The sequence below is a fragment of the Rhipicephalus sanguineus genome, chromosome 4, assembly GCF_013339695.2.
Source record: "Rhipicephalus sanguineus isolate Rsan-2018 chromosome 4, BIME_Rsan_1.4, whole genome shotgun sequence".
NCBI classification, from domain to species: domain Eukaryota; kingdom Metazoa; phylum Arthropoda; class Arachnida; order Ixodida; family Ixodidae; genus Rhipicephalus; species Rhipicephalus sanguineus.
The window spans coordinates 152627964-152649755 of record NC_051179.1 but is presented as its reverse complement, the minus strand read 5'-3'; the positions used below and the strand labels follow the sequence as shown (position 1 = coordinate 152649755).

Sequence of the window (21792 nt, the reverse complement as noted above, 5' to 3'; positions counted from 1 at the left end):
CGAGTTTCTCTGTCGAGTGTACGAACGTGAAGCATCTCTTTCAGACTAATCAGATAGCCTTTTGAGGTAAGGATGTCAAGTCGCCGAGGTAATGGGGGGGGGGGGGAGTGAATGTAACTGTGCTATGGCTTCGCTTAGCCCTAGAATGTCAAGCGGGCTCACATAAGCATTCCGAAGGAAGTACTGACACCAACTTTCGACGCTGAGTTTACTCTGGTATACAAATACGGAGGCAGCTCTGAGAAACTGTAAAGCTCAGTAAATGCTGATAATTTATTTTGACCTGAAAATCAATTTTCGCAATTAAGGCGTGCTTATACTCATATTGATGCTAACGTGACGTCACGACGGTGAGGCTACGGTATCAGTTCGGAGACTTGACGTACCAGTACGACCAGTTGTGATGATGTCAGGCTCCAAAATTGACAAAATGGACGCTTGCGCACCGTTAACGAGTCCACGGGGTGGAGCGTCACGATACCTTGCGCGAGCACATGACGAGAAGCCTATACCCTGTCACGAAGTCAGGGTACGGTAGGAACCGAAACTAGCTTGTAAAAACGTGTAAATATTATTTCAGGGCGCACTTACGCTCAACGGTACATTTTCTTTCTAGGCTCTTGAGGTCTTGGCCTTTCATTGGGCTAAAAAAAAAAACAGATTGACAATTGACAATTTTCGTGCTGCTGCAGCCCCTTTAAGTTTCTGCTTAACAGCTTAATATGTCACATGCTTCGTGCTGACGGGTGACTCCATTAGAGATCGAAAATCCGCAAACGCGAGCAAATGTTACGCGCGACCAAAAACAATGAGGTTTGCTTGTAAGGCACATGTCGCGGTTTGTATCCTGAACTTGTCCATAGAGACCGCGCTAGTGCGGTTCGTAAGCGTTCGGTGGTTTGACCTGTGTGGGTAGAACGTTTTATTTGTTGCGTTGTGGATGGTGACGGGTCATTGTATCTAGGCTACTGCATTGAGCCACCAGTGTGGGGTGTCGTGATTGACTCTGTTCGATAACTGTAGACTCATCTTTACTTGCTCATAAATACCACTTATTTACTCAATTCTTTCATTTACTATATGCAAAAAAATCCCAACTTCCGCAGCTGCCCAATGTAAGTATGATGCGATTGCTCATTTTATTGCTTACATAGTATAATCTGCATATTATGCATATGCAGGATTAATATCGCGATGACAAACTTTCACCGAATCGCGTAGACTGTCATGGACTCGACACGGTGATCAGTCATGATCACCACGATTCCAGTAGTCGACTGTCAAATTGTTTTGTTCTCTTGGTGCCAGCTATGCTCGCTAACGGCGCTTCCCGTAATATTTACGGTGTACTCGGGAGAATTTGAACGTCATGAATCGCGAGACTAACTAAAGGAAAAAAAAATGACTATTTCAGCACGCCTACAGCCGATTAACTCACTAGAGTTGTAAATATGAATTATTCAATTAACTGTCAAATATTATGACCACAAAATGTTTAAAACACATCGGACGACTTCTCGAATATCTGAAAGCCGTTTAGGGTGGCCAGAAACACCTCAAGCAGTTTGCGACAAGTTACGCGTTAGCATGGGCGTGCGCAGGGTTCCCTATCAGGGGGGGGCAAAGGTTCATCGCAGCGCCCCCCCCGCGCTACTAAGTCAATGTATGGAGCAGATTTTGCGCCCCCCCTCCCTGTTAGGTGACTAGAAGGGCCAATGTACGGGGAAGATTTTGCGCCCCCCTCTTAGGATATTAGGGGGGGCGGCCGCCCCCCCTGCCCCCCCTGTGCGTACGCCTATGCGCGTTAGGTTATTGCTTACCGAAGTCTCACACGAATAATGGAGGCTAGAAAACAATTAGATAATTGACTGCATAGGCTGTATAGACATGCGTGTTACCAACTTCGATTAAAAGTTAGTAAAGTGAGTAAGGGGAGCCAAGAGGCTGCTGTGTTTTTACTTATATAAAGGTGAAAATAAAAGACAATGAAGGCAAGGAGAGCACAGGGGAAATTAACATTTAAAAAAATTGACATGCTTGTAAAATGAGAAAAATGTGCGTGAGATGAAAAAAGGACAATATTTTGACGCGTGCTTATTCTGTCGCCTCACCGCGTTCGCGAGACGACTAAGAAAAGGTGCAATCGCGTGCTCCTTACCTAGCTGCTTGTTGAGCATCTTCAATATATTTATTAACGAGGGCAGGCAGGCGTCATAAAGCTGCGCTCGCGACTGGTTTATGGGCGGCGCGTAAACGTGCATGTTCAGAACTTTAGATCTCCGAGGTTTTACGTTCCAAAAGTAAACTTCACGCAAACAAGAAAGTGCTTGTTATATATATAGAGTGACAGAAAAGTATACAAAATATTAACGTATAAATAATAAATGGCATATTTGACTAATTGAAGCAGTTAGTGGCGTTTAGATGATCGAATTATTCACACGCAGCCGGTGACCGTACCAACAAATGCATCGTTCTGGGAGCACCTGCGCTTGGTCAAGGAGGCCATTTTCGATGTCGGGATGCGCGACACTTTCCTGAACACCAATCTCTCGTGAGTATGGCGATGACGCGAAGACGTCGCGAAAGTAACCAGCGGATGTCCGATAGGTGTCACGTAAAGCTAGCGAGTATGGGCTTTAGAAGGACGTCCTGCTGGGCGAGTTGGTAATATACCATTATTTAACGTAGCGCAAAACAACACGGACAAAGTAAAGTGGCAACATACACAGACCAGACCATCAACTGAATTTTATTGAATATTCACCCATATATACACAAGGAACAAGGCACGTGATGAGAGAATGAAAAAATTCGGCAGATCCCACGTACCGTGGGAGTCGATATTATGCGAAGCATGCGGCGGGTAGGTGACTGTGGCGTAAGTTTTTTACTTAGCGACACGTTACAAAATGAGGCTAAAGATATGCAGTGAAAGGTTCGAACATGGTGGCTCGTTCCAAGAGGCTCTGTGGTCAAATAATCTATTATTTAAGCAGCGCTCTGTCTGCCCGAGATAGCTTTTCCCACACAGTATGGGCATGATCACTATGGCTGAAAAACCTGATCGTTGAGATGACTTGATCTGTTATCAACATTTACAACTTCGTTCATGCATACAAGGCTTCGTTCGTATGTACCAAAGAGAGGTTTTGTTTTTGGTTCAATAGCCTAAGTCCACCTTAACGTTACAGGCGTTGCACGTCATTTCCAATACTCCGGAAGTTTACCTCTGCATTCGTTACATTAATCCCGTGTACGGATCTATCAGACACAGGTCGAAGCGTATAGAAATGGTTCTGTCCAGTCCAGTCCTGTCCAGTCACTGGAGTCCAGTCACTGGAGTCAGGCTTTGTAAGAACTTACGCGAATGTTGTTTACGTCGCTTCGTCATAACAGGCGGTGAGAAGCACTGGCGAACTTCTTTTAAACCTTATGCTTCAAAACTCTAAAGGTGTTACCTGAAACACACGGTACGTATAGGCGTCGGGATATTTCTTTTTCGCAAAGGTTTTCGCAATATAGTGGGAAAATTATATATTCTCTCGCAGTCGATAGCGAAGGCAATAGAAATGATAGAAAGAGTATACCGTAACCTTAATTAACGGTTATGATTCGCGCTTGCTCATCTTAGGATGCTGCAAAGTATAGTAAACAGGCACCGCGTCCTATCTTTCTTTTTTTGTCTTTTCACCACAAGAAGACGCCTGGAAAGATGAAGCGTGCAAAGAAAAATACCTTCGAGAAATAAGTCAGTTGACAGTTCGCGCTCGTGCGGTCTGTTGCCCGCTTCGGGCTCACGTCTTTGGTGCATCCAACATAAACTCTCTTGAAGTTCAGGGTGACAGTCTTATGACACGACAATCCGCCTTTTCTCCTTTTTCTGAGCTGCCCTCCGTCGTTTTGGTAGGGTTGTGACAAGGGCCGGCACGCCCAGTATCGCCAGAACGAAAACCTCCGTGATCAAGAGACGTTTCGCGACTTTACCGCAAGGGGAGTGGCGCATGCGCAGTGGCATCGTGAAAAAAGAAAAGGCGTGTTGGGAGTTGCGACATGTTCGTGACTAATTGCCGTGCAACGAGTGGTGACGAAAGAAGGATTATAGTACATCATACGTTCGCTCTCTTATTTTACAGATGGGTGCACTACAGCCCCCTGGCTCACGAGCCCTTCTTTGCGTGGGAAATCGGATCTATTTGTGAGTACTCGGAGACCTTTTATAGCGCGTGATAGAGGTATGCTGGGTGGCTCCACTAACTTCAGCCAACCGCCGCCAGTTGATAAGGTGATGCGCCGATAAGCTCGATGACGCGAGTTCAATTTCCGGCCACGGCTACCGCTCTTGAACGGGAGCGAAATGCAAAATTAGCCGCGTGCCTATATTTAGATGTTCGTTAAGGAACACCGCGTTATCAAAGTTAAATGCGGAGGATACACCGATGCCAATACACGGATCCATTACGGCATGCCTTGTAATATTATCATGATTTTCGCTCGTAAAATTCCCGATAAAAAAGAAAATTCTGGTAAAACCACGACTTTACATAGCCCGGTGGCTGGCGCTGCGCGGCTGTGGTCGTGGATTCAGTACCGGCCGTAGTACCGCTTCATGTCGGTGGAGGCGAGAACAATCGTCAACTTGGATTTATGTGAATGTTAAGTAACCGTATATACGGTCAAAATATTCATCTTTATTTCAGCCGAGGTTTAAAAGTATACTTTGGCGCTACAATTTTGTCCACATATATATATATATATATTTAGTAACTTTCGCAAGTGTTGAGGTGATGGCAATTTTTTCAACGAGAGGGTTTTAGAGTGTGCTCTTGAGGAGTCATCTCATGCGCTTGCGCGTCTGCATTTAAGCTTTCGTGCAGCTTCGATATTCACAATAACCGCTTCTCTGGTACAAATTACGCTGGCCTCGTACACAGATGCAAGAAAGAACTGTGTACACAGATCTAGGTTCACGTTATACAACGGTCGCAATTAATCCTGAGTCTTCCACTACTTCGTGCCTCATAATCATATGATGGCTTTAATACGTGAAACGCCAGCACTCACTGATTACCTCGCGAAGTGGTCACGTGTTCATGTGCCCCCAAAACACGCCAGGGCTGTCCGAAAAATTCGGGGCCGAGTTTTAACAACGTGTCGATTGATCTGCTTTCGAGTCAATGAAATTTTTGTTTTTCATCCACGTAATTTCTTGGCGTTCGCTTTATAACAAGGCGATACATTGCAACAAGCGGGCGGTTACACGCATATGTGGTAATACCATTTCTCTCGTTTGTACAGACATACCGCCACTGTTCTACGAGAGGATACGGACCATGACTGACGTCAAGGACGACGAGGGCATGTAAGACTGCGCTGACATGCGCCTCTACGCATATACCCAATGTATATGCAGCGCAATAACAAAAAAAAAAAGAAACTGCCGGGGCCCTTTGGTCTTTCCTCAGAGATATCAAAGGCGAAAGCCTTATCACTGTCGTTGCCCTTTTATTGAACCACTTTTTGAATATTAATTCTTCCTTCTTTTCAGACGAGGCGCGAGGGTGGTGATGTTCACCTTGTCAGGATCTGGACGAACACCATCTCTGCTAACAAGGTGGCCCAATACAATGATGCTCTTTCCGGCAAAACGACATTTTTTTGTATTGAGTTGAAGCCCAGCGTTAGAAATGCACGTCAAAACTTCGTCCAATCGCTCGAGATGCTGGCGGAAAGTGGAAGAAAAAATAACGATGTCATCAAGATAACATAAGCAGGTCTTCCACTTCAGGCCAAGAAGAACCGTGTCGATCATACGCTCAAACGTTGCCGGAGCGTTGCATAAACCGAAGGGCATTACATTAAACTCATAGAGGCCATCGGGTGTTGCAAAGGCCGTCTTGTCCTTGTCCACTTCATGCATAGGTATTTGCCAATACCCTGATCGAAGATCAAGGTATGAGAAATATTCAGCGCCCTGAAGGGAGTCGAGGGCATCGTCAATTCGCGGCATCGGATATACATCTTTGCGCGTGATCTTATTGAGAGCTCGATAATGGACGCAAAATCGTACCGAGCCGTCCTTCTCCCGGACGAGCACAACAGGCGACGACCAAGAACTGGACGATGGCCGAATGATGTCGCGTTTCAGCATGTCAGCGACGTTGTCCTCGATTTTACGCACTGCAGAGGAGACGCGGTATGGTCGGCGGCGCACAATGGAATTGCCATCGTTTTCGATGCGGTGCACGCCGACGGATGTGCGACCCAGAAGCTTGCAGTGGATGTCAAAAGAAGCACCGTGTTTTCGAAGTAGTGCTAAGAGATCTTCCTTTTGCGCCGCAGGGAGATCAGGATTGATTGTGGCTGTTAAAGCAGTGGTTGTCACATGGTCGTTGATAGTAGTAGGCGACGGTGGTGGATCTGTGTGAAGAGGCATCAGGGCAAGAGGTTCTGTGTCAGCAAAGCAGGCTACAACGCTACCTTGGGGCAGAACAAGTGGTGAAGATGTAGGGTTACGTGCAGTGACCAACGCTCTGCTGTCATGAAACCTGACCAAGCTAGGCGCAATGATAATTCCTCGGGATATCCAGCGATCGCATGGAGCGAGAAACATCACCATTAACGATGGTATCGGACGTCAACGTCAGAACATTGTCGTCGCCAGGTGGAATGGAACAATCGACCGCCGTGAGGAAACGCAGTTTGCGAACATCGTCATGAGATGAAAATTCCGTGTCCGTCATATGAGCGACTCGCTGTTGACAAGATATCACGGCCGACGCTGAAGAGAAAGTCCCATCCCAAAATTAGTGTGTGCGTACATGACGGCAGGACGAAAAACTGAATGTGATGAAGTATGCTGTCGATGAAAACTCGCGCTGTGCACACACCAATAGGCCGAACAAGAACTGCATTGGCGCACCGAAGGGGAGGGCCAGTAGACGGGGTTTTTACCTTTCGCAAGCGAGAGCACAGTTCGATACTAATAAGGGAAAGTGCTGCCCCCATGTCTACCAATGCTTTAGTCCATAAACCTTCAGCACATACTAACAGTACATTTGAGGGCCGCTGCGGAGGAATTTGGCTTAGGCCGAACAATGCAGCTTCCCCTCCCAAAGCTGCCCAATTTAGTTTTCCGGGCGATGGCCCGGGGCCGAAGTAGCTGGTCGAAGGCGAGAAGAGGAGCGGCGCATGGGGGATGGAGAGCGGCGACGCGGAAAACGGGAAGCAGCGGCTCCGTTGAGGCTCTGCGGAGATGGAGAACGACGTTCGTAAGTTTGGTAGGGACGACTGTATTGTGGAACCGGAGCAGGAAACTCGTCTCGTTCATGGTAGTCGTAACCCCGTCTTTCGTCCTGTTGACGGCGTCGGCAAAACCGGGAAATATGGCCACGGACTCCACAATAGTAGCATACTGGTCGAGGTGGGCGCCAGGCGTTGGGAGAGGGAAGCGACGCTCGTGGTGACAAAGCATTCACGGAACCGTGCATTGTGGGCGCGTGGGGTGGTATCTGTTGAGGAGGCGCTAGGGCCGCAACCTGGGCGTAAGTTGGTGTCGGTACGGGGTCGTGCCTGGGAATTTCCGTACACCTCATGGCAACAAGTTCTTCTCGGACGATGTTGTGGAGGCTGCTGCCCGGAGATGTCGCACGGAGCTCAAGAGGGTAAGACGTAGCCTGTGCTTGGAGTTCCTCTCGTATGATGGAACGAATCAAGCTGCGCAGCTCGGTGTCATTGGTTGCGCTCAGATGAGATGTGTCAGGCTGCAAACGGAGCAGATGGAGGTCATCAAGGCGCTGACACGTGGCGACGATTTCCGAGACGGTAGTGGGGTTCTGCACTGCAAGGGTGTTGAATGTCGCAGCGCCAATTACTTTGAGCAGGTGGCGCACCCTGTCCGTCTCCGTCATTGAGCTGTTCATCATCATCATCATCATCATCATCAGCCTGTCTACGCCCACTGCAGGGCAAAGGCCTCTCCCATGTTCCGCCAATCAACCCGGTCCTGTGCTTTCTGCTGCCACGTAATACCTGCAAACTTCTTAATCTCATCTACCCACCTAATTTTCTGTCTCCCCCTCACGCGTTTGCCATCTCTTGGAATCCAGTCAGTTACCCTTAATGACCACCGGTTATCCTGCCGACGTGCTACGTGCCCGGCCCATATCCATTTCTTCTTCTTGATTTCAACTATGATGTCCTTAACGCCCGTTTGTTCCCTGACCCACTCTGCTCTCTTCCTGTCTCTTAAGGTTACACCTATCATTTTCCTTTCCATCGCTCGCTGCGTCGTCCTCAATTTAAGTTGAACCCTCTTTGTAAGTCTCCAGGTTTCTGCTCCGTAGGTAAGTACCGGTAAGATGCAGCTGTTATATACCTTCCTCTTGAGGGATAGTGGTAGATTACCATTCATGATTTGATAATGCTTGCCGAATGAGCCCCAACCCATCCTTATTCTTCTAGTTATTTCACTCTCATGGTTCGGCTCCGCGGTTACTACCTGTCCTAAGTAGACGTACTCCTTTACAACTTCCAGTGTCTCGCCACCTATCGCAAAGCGATGTTCTCTGCCAAGATTGTTCCACATTACTTTAGTTTTTTGCATATTAATTTTCAGACCTACTCTTCTACTTTCCGTATCCAGTTCAGTAATCATGAGCTGCAATTCGTCTCCCGCGTTACTCATCAATGCAATGTCGTCAGCGAATCGTAGGTTACTGAGATACTCTCCATTAACTCTTATCCCTAACTCTTCCCAATCTAGGGCCCTGAAAACCTCCTGTAAACACGCGGTGAATAACATTGGAGAGATCGTGTCTCCCTGCCGTACGCCCTTCTTTATTGGGATTCTGTCGCTTTCTTTATGGAGGACTATAGTGGCTGTGGATCCGCTGTAGATTTCTTCCATTATGTTTATATAGGCTTCGTCGATGCCTTGATTCCGCAGTGCCTGCATGACTGCTGATGTCTCCACCGAATCAAATGCCTTCTCGTAATCTATGAAGGCTATGTATAGGGGTTGGTTGTATTCCGCGCATTTCTCTATCACCTGATTGATAGTATGAATATGGTCTATTGTTGAGAATCCTGTACGAAATCCTGCCTGGTCCCTTGGTTGATTGAACTCTAATGTTGTGTTAATTCTGTTAGCAATTACTTTTGTAAATAGCTTGTAGACAACGGACAGTAAGCTTATGGGCCTGTAATTTTTCAGGTCCTTGACGTCCCCTTTCTTATGGACCAAGATGATGTTGGCATTCTTCCAAGATTCTGGTATCCTCCCCGTCGAGAGGCACTTCGTATACAGGGTGGCCAGTTTCTCTAACATAATCTCTCCACCGTCTTTCAACAGGTCTGATGTTACCTGATCCTCACCAGCTGCTTTGCCTCTTTGCATTCCCTTTAGGGCTTTCTTTACTTCTCCTGTCAATACTGGTGGGATGTCAGATTCCTCTGCGCTATTACTTCTTCTTACGTTATCATCCTGAATGCCTCGGCTGCTGTACAGATCCCTGTAGAACTCTTCCACTACCTCAACTATTCTATCCATATTGTTTGTGACCTTGCCTTCCTTGTCCCTTATTGCATACATCTGATTTTTGCCTATGCACAGTTTTGTCTTCATAGCTTTGAGGCTTCTTCCGTTCTTTAGAGCATGCTCAATTCTCTCCATATTATACTTTCTTATGTCGGCTACTTTACGCCTATTGATTAACTTCGAAAGCTCCGCCAGCTCTATTTTGTCTGTTGCATTTGAGGCTTTCATAGCTCGACGTTTCTTAATGAGGTTTTTCGTCTCTTGGGATAGCTTACCAGTGTCCTGTCTAACGACTGTACCTCCGACTTCCACTGCACACTCCTTGATGATACTAGTCAGATTATCATTTATTGCGTCAACGCTAAGGTCGGTTTCCTCGGTTAAAGCCGCGTACCTATTCTGAAGTGAAACTCTGAATTCCTGAACTTTCCCTCTCAGAGCTAGTTCATTAATCGGCTTCTTGCGTATCAGTTTCTGCCGTTCCTTCCTCACGTCAAGTTGAATTCTAGATCTTACCATTCTATGGTCACTGCATCGGATCTTGTTAACTACTTCCACATCCTGAACAATGCCCGGGTGGCCGCACATTATGAAGTCTATTTCATTTTTAGTTTCGCCATTAGGACTCCTCCACGTCCACTTACGAGTAGCCCGTTTTCTGTAGAAGGTATTCAAGATGCGTAAATTATTGCGTTCTGCAAACTCTACTAGTAACTCCCCTCTGGCGTTTCTAGAGCCGATGCCATATTCCCCAACTGCATGATCTCCAGCCTGCTTCTTGCCTACCTTTGCATTAAAGTCGCCCATCAGTACAGTATACTGTGTCTTTACCTTACTCATTGCTGATTCTACGTCTTCGTAGAAGCGTTCAACCATTTGATCCTCATGGCTGGATGTAGGCGCGTAGGCCTGTACCACCTTCATCTTGTACCTCTTATTAAACCTAATTACGATACATATCACCCTCTCATTAATGCTATAGTATTCCTCTATATTGCCAGCTATATCTTTATGAATAAGGAACCCCACTCCTAGTTCTCTTCTGTCAGCTAAGCCACGATAGCATAGGACGTGTCCGTTCTTCAGCACTGTATAAGCCTCCTGTGGCCTCCTAACCTCACTGAGCCCTATTACATCCCATTTAACACCCTCTAATTCCTCGAATAGTACAGCTAGACTCGCCTCACTAGATAAAGTTCTAGCGTTATACGTAGCCAAATTCAGGTTCCAATGGCGGCCTGTCCGTACCCAGAGATTCTTAGCACCCTCTGCTGCGTCGCAGGTCTGACCGCCGCCTTGGTCAGTTGCTTCGCAGCCGCTGGGGACTGAGGGCCGAGGGTTAATTGGTGTATTCATGTGGGAGGTAGTGGCCAAGTACTACACCAGGGTGGCCAATCCTGCTCTGGTGAGGGAGTGCATTGCTGGCTGTGGTCGCCAGTGAGGCTGCACCCCAGGCCTTTTTTTTTTTTTTTCACAATTCCATCATCACGCGGACTTTTTTTTTTTTTTTTTTTTTAATCCGGTTGGGAATTGTCCGGCACCGGGATTCGAACCACGGACCTCTTGCATGCGAAGCTGATGCTCTACCACTACGCCATCGCTGCAACTGAGCTGTTCAGGCGGCGACAAAAGGCGAGGACATCTATGTAAGAAGTGTATGACTCGCCGGTTTGCTGGACACGCTCCGCTAATTTCTTTTTCGCGATGTCGGAGCGGATTGAAGGGTTCGCGAAAATCTGTCGTAGCTGTTGCTTAAAGGAGGTCCAATCCACGAAGTCCAACTCATGGTTGAAAAACCAAGTCTTGGCTACACGCGTCAGGTAGAAGGCGACACGAGTAAGTTTTGCAGGGTCGTCCCAGTGGTTGAGTGCACTGAAGCGGTCGTACTGCTCCAGCCAGTCTTCGACGTCGTCCCCACGAAGGCCAGCGAACACCGGTGGATCCTCCTGAGGGGTGGTAACCAAGCAGGAAGGGGTTCCTGACGGGGCAGGTGTCGTGGATGGTCCAGCGTTGGAGTTCTCGTCTTGCGACATTGCCGATGTCTCCGAGTTCAAACGGCGACCTGAACGGAGCTCCAGGGGTGTATTGAAGTGGAAGGCGTAGCGCCACCGGTAGAGCCAGGGGACTGAGGAATCGTGCAGCACAATCCACCACTTGTGAGACAACGTTGAAGCCCAAAGACTTCTTTATTTATCTCGAGCCTGAGCCCCGCTACTCAGGCCCAAGTGGTGATGATGAGTATTCACAGGTGAGAGGATGAAGCATATTGCCACGTGCGTGCTATGAGAAAGACAAAGACGACAGCGCAAAGGCTCATACGCGTTATACAGGAGCCAGAAAGAAGAAGAGCTCGCTGGCGCGCGGTATTAAAAAGACCGACCTGCTGTTCTTCTCTCGATCTTGGCGTTACGACCTCTCTCTTGACGTCGCGACACTAGTGGAGGTGCTTGAGCCTGCAACCTGATGCAGGAAAGCCTTATTCGGACACGTACCCCCAGTCCGCAGACTCAGCCTCTCGTCACAACTCCAGTACACCGATTCAGCCGGCGCCTCCTTGGCCTGAGTCCGGAGTTCTCGACTGTTCCTCCGCTTCCCAGCATGGCCGCTCCAACAACATCAGCGGATCTCCTTCCTTCCCAGGTGACTCTTGAGCATCCTCACGTGCCTGAAATCTTCCGTGGGGAAGCGTATGAGGATGTCGAGGACTGGCTCGAACAGTTCGAACGGGTCGCTGTGGTGAATCGCTGGAGCGAACAACAGAAGCTTGGCCGTGCCTATTTCGCGATGGAAAATAGCGCTCGCACATGGTACGAGAACCGGGAGCCTACTTTCCAAACCTGGGCCAATTTCCGCCACAAGCTCCTCGAAACATTCCAGAGCTCGGATCGGCGGGATCACGCACAGCAACTGATTGAAGCCCGCGTGCAAAAACCCAACGAAACCGTTGCCATGTTCGCAGAGGACATGACTCGTCTGTTTCGCCGAGCTGACCCTGACATGCCCGAGTCGAAGAAGGTGCGTCATCTGATGCGGGGCGTCAAGGAACCGCTGTTCGCGGGCCTCGTAAGAAATCCGCCGACAACAGTCGACGAATTTATAAAGGAAGCGACTGTTATTGAGCGGGCACTTCAACAACGATGCCGCCACTTTGACCGCCTGCCCAACCACACTCCAATAAGTGCTGCGGCTCAGAACGCTGCCGTTGGTGAAAGTTCCCTGCGACAAATGATCAGGGAAATACTGCGTGAGGAACTTCGGGCCCTCGGCGTTCCTTCTACCGAGCCGCCAGTTGCTTCTGTCGCTGAAATCGTGCGCCAGGAGTTGCGGCAAGCCTTTACATCGCCCGCGCCATGTCCTGAGCCACGTCCGTTCAGCTATGCTGATGTGATCCGTCGTCCACCACCTTCACCTGAGGCAGCGCCCTTCCAGCCACCTCCCGCTCTCGTGGCTTGGTGGCACCGGGATTCTGCGAGACAACCACCAGTTCGCAGAACCGACTTGTGGCGCACGGCTGACCGTCGACCCCTTTGCTTCCACTGCGGGGAACCAGGCCACATTTCCCGCTCCTGCCGTCATCGAGATGCTGGGTTTGGCAACTTTTCACGTCCGGCTTCTTTTCGCTTTGAAGACCGTCGCGCCCACGATGGTGACCGCTTGTCGACCAGCCAAGTACCTTCACCAAGTTGTCGTTGGCAATCTCCATCACCTGTGCGTCACACTTCCCCGAACCGCCAAAGCTACGCTGACGTTACCAGAAGCCGTTCCCCGAGCCCGCGCCGGGGAAGCTAACTGCTGCGACCTCCGGGGGCAAGGTTGCCAATCGTCGAGACGCCGAAAAGTCCCCCCTACCGCCGCAAGAAGTCGATATGACGACGGCGACGACGACTAATGCCGACGACGTCGTACGGGCCGATCTCAGTGTTCTCATAGACGGACACCACGTGACAGCACTGGTTGACACAGGCGCTGACTTCTCGATTATGCGGCAAGAGCTCGCCAACCGCCTTCGGAAGGTCAAGACGCCGTGGACAGGGCCGCACATACGAAGTGCTGGTGGTCAGCTAATGACTCCGACGGGTAAATGCACCGCTCGGCTCGTAATCGGCGATTCCAGCTTCGTCGCCACTTTTGTCCTTCTACCAGAATGTTGTAAAGAGCTCATTTTGGGTATGGATTTTCTGCGAGAGTACGACGCCGTCATCAACATTCCGGACCGCATGGGGACGTTTTCCGCACATCCGTATGTCGACACCACCACGACCACCACTGACGACCGACACGAGCGCTTGCGAGTAGCCGACGATGTGACGCTCCCGCTGAGATCCTGCTGCCTTGTGTCTGTATCATGCGAGCAGCCGTGTCATAAGAATGTGATAGCGGAGCAAATAGCTACTCTATTGCTTACGCAAGGTGTTTCCGTCGCGAGAGGCGTTCTGGCACTAGCTGGTGGGCAGGCAGAAGTACTCCTCACCAACTTCAGCAACGAGCGCCGTCACATCCAGAAGGGTACCGCGATTGCCTACTACGACGACATTGACCAAACGAGGGATTGTTTCGCTTTGCAACCTCGCGACGCGACCACGCCTGCCTCGACGCCTTTGTCTGTCGACGTCAGCTCTACTCTGTCACCCTCTGATAGGCAGCGCCTACTGGAACTGATACACCAGTTCGAAGATTGTTTTTCGTGTACATCAAAGGTCAGGCAAACACCATTGACCAAGCACCGAATCGTTGTTGAAGATAACACGAGACCGATCCGACAAAATCCCTACCGTGTGGCTCCAAAAGAACGCGAGGAGATTCAAAAGCAAGTACAGAAGATGCTCCAGGATGACGTCATACAGCCTTCAAAAAGTCCTTGGGCATCCCCCGTGGTATTGGTCAAAAAGAAAGACGGCAGCTTGCGCTTCTGTATAGATTACCGCAAGTTAAACCAAGTCACGAAGAAAGACGTCTACCCGCTGCCACGCATAGACGATTCTCTGGATAGACTGCGGCATGCACGCTATTTCTCATCAATGGACCTACGAAGCGGCTATTGGCAGATAGAGGTCGACGAGCGCGATCGTGAGAAAACTGCCTTCGTGACGCCCGACGGTCTTTATGAATTTAAAGTTCTTCCATTCGGGTTATGCTCAGCGCCGGCCACTTTTCAGCGTTTGATGGACACCGTGCTATCAGGCCTGAAATGGCAAACATGCTTGGTATATCTAGACGACGTTATTGTCTTCTCAGCTACATTTGAAGAACATCCAAGCCGGTTATTAACAGTTATCCAAGCTATACGGTCGGCTGGCCTGACGTTAAAACCAGAAAAATGTCATTTTGGCTTCAGTGAGCTTTCCTTCCTCGGCCATGTCGTAAGCCACGAGGGTGTTCGACCTGACCCAGCCAAAATAGACGCTGTTGCAAACTTTCCTGCACCACACGACAAAAAAGCAGTGAGGCGCTTCTTAGGACTATGTGCCTATTACCGACGATTCATCGCGGACTTTTCGTCTATTGCGGCACCTTTGACACGACTCACACGAGAGGATGTTCCCTTTCTTTGGGGCGAAAAGGAACAAATGGCATTTACCGACGTCAACGCCTCCAAACACCTCCAGTTCTTGCGCACTTTGACCAGGAAGCGCCCACAGCACTTCACACCGACGCCAGCAATGTAGGCCTGGGCGCCGTACTGGTACAGTGGCAAGACGGCACTGAAAAAGTGATAGCCTATGCCAGCAGAGCTCTCTCTCGCACCAAGGAGAACTACTCGACTACCGAGAAGGAGTCTCGCTGTGGTGTGGGCAGTAATCAAATTTCGTCCATATTTGTACGGGCGCTCATTCAAGGTCGTCAGCGATCACCATTCGCTCTGCTGGCTCACTAACCTGAAAGACCCATCTGGCCGTTTGGCACGCTGGAGCCTTCGGCTTCAAGAATTTGATATGACCATAACTTATAAATCCGGAAAGAGGCATACTGACGCCGACTGCCTCTCGCGGTCGCCCGTCGAGCCTGCCGCTATTGATGACGAATCCATGGACGCCGCATTCTTGGGAGTCGTCAACACGGCCACTATTTCACAAGAGCAGCGCGGCGACCTAGAGCTGCTTCCGCTCATCGATTTCTTGGAAGGACGACGTAATGACGTGCCGCGAATTTTTGCCAGGGGACTGCCGTCTTTTTGTTTACGGAACGACGTTCTCTACAAGAATAACTTTTCTCCAACCGGCAGCGCGTACTTGCTCGTCGTACCTTCATCACTGCGAAAAGAAATTTTAGAGGCCTGCCATGACGAGGCCACTTCCGGTCACCTAGGCTACACCCGAACGTTGTCCCGACTGCGACAAAAGTACTACTGGCCCAAACTACCTGCTGCTGTAAAACATCACGTCCAGATTTGTGCTGACTGCCAAAGACGCAAAGCGCCCCCCGGTAAACCAGCGGGCCTATTACATTCTGTAGAAGTACCAGCACGGCCATTCGCCCAAATTGGAATAGATTTCCTAGGCCCATTCCCAACTTCTACTGCAGGGAACCGATGGATCATTGTCGCCACTGATTACCTCTCTCGCTACGCTGAGAGTAAAGCTATGCAGAGGGGCACAGCAGCAGAAGCGGCTCACTTCTTCATCGAAAACGTCGTCCTTCGGCACGGCGCCCCAACAGTGGTCATCACAGACAGAGGAACTGCCTTCACGGCGGAACTGTTGGAGTCGGTTGTCAGGCTTAGTGGTACAGCTCATCGGAGAACAACTGCGTACCATCCCCAAACAAACGGACTAACGGAGCACCTTAATAAGACTCTCGCAGACATGCTCTCCATGTACAGGTCGGTCCACTGTTAAAGGGAACACTCGAATGAGCCCCCTTCATTTTGCTGGCCCCCTCATTCCAAGTGGATGTCGAAACGTTGTTTGTTCAAGGTACTGGTCTGTCAAAGGGAGTCGGAACTGTCAACCACCAGTAGTCTTATGTAAATCTAAGCCACTGTACTGTTGCAAGAGAGCGATATCCTGACATGCCCTGAACGCAATTGTTCCCTTTAACAGTGGACCGACCTGTACATCGACACGGAACATAAAACCTGGGACGAAATCTTGCCTTACGTGACCTTCGCCTATAATACCACTCGACAGGAAACTACTGGAATGACACCGTTCAGTTTAATCCATGGTCGCGAGGTCACGACAACGTTGGACGCTATGCTGCCGCACGAAGGTAACGACATTGATACCGACGCCGAAGAATTTACTCAGCGCGCTGAGGAAGCCAGACAGCTTGCCCGCATACGCATTTGTCATCAGCAACATAAAGATGCGAAACGGTACGACCTGCGACACAGATTCGTTACCTACACACCAGGCGACAAAATATGGGTCTGGATCCCAATACGTCGACGCGGACTTTCTGAAAAACTGCTGAGACGATACTTTGGTCCATACAGAGTCACCCGACGCTTGAACGACGTCAACTACGAGGTCGTTCCCGACAGTGATTGCGGTTCCAGTCGCCGGAAGCATTCACCCGAAGTCGTGCATGTCGTGCGGATGAAACCGTACCTGTCCAGCTAACTCTGGTTGGGTTCCAGTGTATATGTGCGCGCTTTTCTAAGTAGAGCGCCTAGGCTGCGCATCGGGACGATGCCTCTTTCGGAGGGAGGCAAATGCCACGTGCGTGCTATGAGAAAGACAAAGACGACAGCGCAAAGGCTCATACGCTTTATACAGGAGCCAGAAAGGAGAAAGAAGAGCTCGCTGGCGCGCGGTATTAAAAAGATCGACCTGCTGTTCTTCTCTCGATCTTGGCGTTACGACCTCTCTCTTGACGTCGCGACAATATGAATAATGCTCACAGTGTGTATAATTTTTATCGAGGTCACGTGGTCACGGCGCGCGCGACCGCGGGCGACCATACTGGCCGGTCAAAGTACGCAATACCTGCCGGAACCACGCAGCCCCCTCTCCGGTATCGCACCATGCGCCATTCGCGCGACGGAGACGACTGGCGCGCTTCCTCGCCGCTTGAGCCGCGATCGTCGGCAGCCATCACACGCCTTCACTCGCACCATGTGTGCTCCATGTGCCTTCACTCGCACATAGAACACACGATGCGCGGGGCAATGCTATCGCCCTTGGAATTCATAGGGAACCTCATGGCGATGGCAAAAATACGCCTGGAGTGTCCATATAATTGCTATTAATAGCGGGAACTGCGCACGGTGGCGAGTCGTAGCAATTAGCTATATAACATTAACCGGCAAAACTCAATGTGGCTTAACAGCTGCGTTGCACTGATAGCGGTGGGAACGTTACTCTGCTTTGCCTGCTGTATATCATTTTCTGTACTTATTTTTAATACCTATAGAGTACATGCGGTACGCTGAATCTCCAGACACAGCGTATATCGCTGCTATAGGATATCAAAGAGTTCACAGAGTGTCGTTTCACTGCAGTCCATTGGATCTTCCCTTATTCTGGTGGGCCGTGCTTCGTCAATTCGCGACAATCCTGTCACAACGAGGTGAGTGAAGATTTCCGTTCTTCTGTGAGTAATTTTCATCCAATTCAGAACCCCGATTTGCCTTCGAAACAGTCATGGCAGCGAATTGTGAAAACTGCTGTCATAATTACTTCTCAAATATACCCTCTGGAGTACAAATCCATTGGCTAATTGAGATTTTTGTTTGCTTGCGCAGAAAAGAAGAGACAGGAAATAAGGGACAGACGATAACTTTCAACTGAGGAATACAAGTGAAGGAAATATATGTTACATGCACCTCATACATGTGAAACAAGAACACAACACAAAGCCACACTCGTTGAAAATAGTTTTAGCAGAGTGTTTTTAAGGCCCAGTGAAGCGAAAAATCCGGCCTCTGTCCGTCGAGTCTCGGCGATTGTCGGCGATAAGATCCGATGTCAAGAGAACTTGCGGCGTGGAAAAGTGGTGGCATCACGTGGGTTTCAGCGCCCAATTCGAAAATTGAGTTGACCCAAGTTCAACGCCGACCCTGCCTGACCAACTCCCAAAATTGGCTTGGCCTACATCCGAAATTTGGGTGGCTCACTCTCGAAAAGGACTGTGCCCAATTCGAGCACATTACGAACTGATCGCATCGTGTGACATAGTCACGTGACTAAGTAAGAATATAAAGATGCAAGATCACATGACTGATTGATGACAATGCCCCATGACATGGACGTCCAACTATACTACGTGCGTTCTACGTGCGTCGATATAGTTGCCACTTCCAGACACGCCATGCCCAAACACGCCATGGCCCCGCTAGCCATGCCAGTGGGCTCCGTGTCCGTGTGCTCCGCGCTTTTGCAGTATATGTCGTTGCTTCTTTATTTTCCATACCCTCAATCGCCGTGGTATACTGTGGAATGGAGTGGGTTAAAATATATGAAAAAGAATGAATGGGACGTGCACTATTATACGAAAGTAGAGTCATAAAATTTCGAATAACATTCAAACAGAGTGATACAGAACAGAAACAGAAAATAACGAGAATTAACAGTAATAAACGTCACATGTCATACAATATTAGCTCAAAGTTAAATATGACGAATAAAAGTTAAACAGAATGGAGCATGACCAGAAATACTATAAAGAAAGAAGCAGAACTAAATACATGTTACACAATATCAGCCGCAGAATATAAACGTATGAGAAATACTGCTAAGTGGAGAGGTGCATGAGATGATTATACAGGATTATCACGATGTAAGTGCGCCGTTACAGAATAAAAATAGGGCCAGTGATTAGAAACGAAAACGACGCCGTCGGGTAGGGGGCTGCCATCGTTAGGTGTTTGTGGCATGAAGGAATAAGAAAATGTGTTTGTGTTGCAGAAAATATGTCTAACCTTGTGTTTATGATCAATACGAGATGAACGATAAGTGGGGGCCGTAATGATATTCCAACGGAGCGAGAAATGATGGAATATCTTATGAAAGAGGCAAAGGCAGATTTAAAAAAACAAGCAAGACTTTTCCTATTAAACGACTGTACAGCGGTTACAGCATAATCTCATTTATTGGCACTGCACCATTGTTCATGCATTGCATTTTTTATATGTTCCAACGTTTGCATTTTCGGTATGTGCAATTTTCCTAATTGTATGGGTGCATTTTAATTTTGTGCATTTCCCTGTAACATTAATTCCGCTGTATCTGTGAATTTTGTTGTATCTTCTTATGTTTATTTTTCCCTGTACGTGTAACGATGCTATTATATCTTATCAAGTTGTATTAGTTGTATAAGTTTGTATCAAGTTATATTAGTTATACCTAGTTGTATTAGTTACCATTTTTATTCGCTGCTGCCTGTACGGTCCCCCAGGTCCCTTCAAGCTGTTTTTCAACAGCTTTTTTGCCTGGGGAACCCCCAACTTTTTGTGTTGGAAATAAAGTTCATTTCATTTCAAATGGCAGTGACAAAGCGGGTCTCATTGATGCGCGTCGGTAACTGGAATAAAACATGCGGCTTTATTCTGGATTAGTTCAAGTGACTTAATTTAGTTTGTGTGATGAGGCTTCCAGTTGCAGCGGCGTATTCTAACTTCGAAGACACAACACATTTGTACCGAAGCATTTTGAGGAATACGCACAGGAGACGAAGGTGTAGTGACACGAACTTTAGAAGTTTTTGTATTGTTTCTCTAGAGAAAAACACTGGTGTCGGGAACCCCGCTACCTTAAAAAACAACTTTCGGTTTCGATATCGAGAAGCCGGTTTTATAGCGACGAGTCGACACGCAAAGTTTGAGATTGGGCTAGTTGGTAGTCCATCTTTAACAACCAGCGCAGAACGGGCAAGGGGCAAGAAAGGGAACATGGAACATAGACGAGCGCTGTCTATGTCGAGAGAGGCAGCGCTCGTCCATGTTCCCTTTCTTAAACGTTGTCCGTTCTGCGCTGGTTGTTGAAGAGTCAACAGGGTTTGACGTAGGTCTAAGTCAGGCGGAGACAGCAGCTCGTGATGTACTAGCAACAGCTCTGGCGTCTTCTGCCAGTTGCATTAGGTGCACGGAAACAACGATGAGTGAATTGTTGTCCAGCGACTCCGACAGGGACCTTGATTGCACCCAGGACGCAGATGTTGCAAACCGAGTGAGCTGTGCCGATTCGTCATAAGAATGTGCATTGCGGTGAGGCCGGCTTACAGATGCTGGGCCAAGAAAATTTTAAATCAAACTAAACTACTTTAGACGAGTTTCCCGACTCCGGTGTGGGGAGAGTGAGTGTGAACACTTATTGCCAAGAAAACGAAGAATGTCCCTTGCTTGATGCCTCAATATCGCTTCAGTACTCCTCGAAGTGCATCTGTAACTATTCTTAAACGTCACTGTGCTGAGATATGCGCATGCTCCGTGGTTTGAACCACGTATTATCGATTCAATGACGCAGACAATGAGCTTTCTTCGCAGGCTGTCTGTACGAAAAAAACGCCAAACATCGACGTACCCTTGGCTACGGCACCGACAAAGTTTGGTCTATCGGCCAACCCTGCATTGACTCTGTGTTGAGCAACATTGGGGTAAACAATTTTTGCATCTATGCTGCTGCGTCCTGCTTTTTTACACCCGAGCTCTCCAAAGCCAGCTGGAAAAATGACTTCAGGCCTGCTCACTGCCTCCGTGACGTCATGTCTCGTGACCGAGCGCACGCACGGGAAGCTGTAAAGCGCGTATCCTCACCTGCCATGGAAAGAAGAAATGGTCGCATCGAGGTTTACATATGTAGTGGCTCTATTTTGCCTTTTGCGTTGTGGCTGGTGCCGATTTTAGCAATGCATGCATGCAGAATGTTTAAAGTCCGTGGTAATTTATTTGCAATCCAATTTATTAGGGCAAATAAATATAAGAAAATACTTTGCTCCTTCGAACGTGTGGCCAATTTGTTAGAGTAAACTTTGATGGCCCAAGAAAGTAACGAAATACAGTAAATTTATTATTGTTTATTTACACACGCGCACACCACACAAACATACACACACTCTGCCCAGAGAATGCATGGAGACTGTTCCTATTTATTTGGTAAACTTCTGCAATTTCCTTAGCTTTGTGCGCGTTTTCGTGCTCTTTAATACACCTGTCTTCATGGAAACGTAGTTTCACGGGAGAGTGTTTGCTTCTGCCACAAGTACGTTTGCGAGGACTGTCAGGTCATTGCTACGTACATCAACATCCCCAGTTTCACAAAGATGTCTTGTGACAGCCTCACTTGCAAATCACAGAAGAAAAAAGTAAACGGCAT

The 21792-nt window shown here is 48.5% G+C and overlaps 1 long non-coding RNA gene across 1 annotated transcript; it reads left to right on the top strand.

The window, feature by feature from the left end:
• Positions 1–5298: 5298 nt before the first annotated feature.
• LOC119390811 (uncharacterized) lies at positions 5299–21028 on the top strand. The gene is made up of 3 exons (XR_005183500.2): positions 5299–5362; positions 17982–18049; positions 20964–21028. It is a non-coding gene; the product is annotated as an uncharacterized LOC119390811 (long non-coding RNA).
• Positions 21029–21792: the final 764 nt, after the last annotated feature.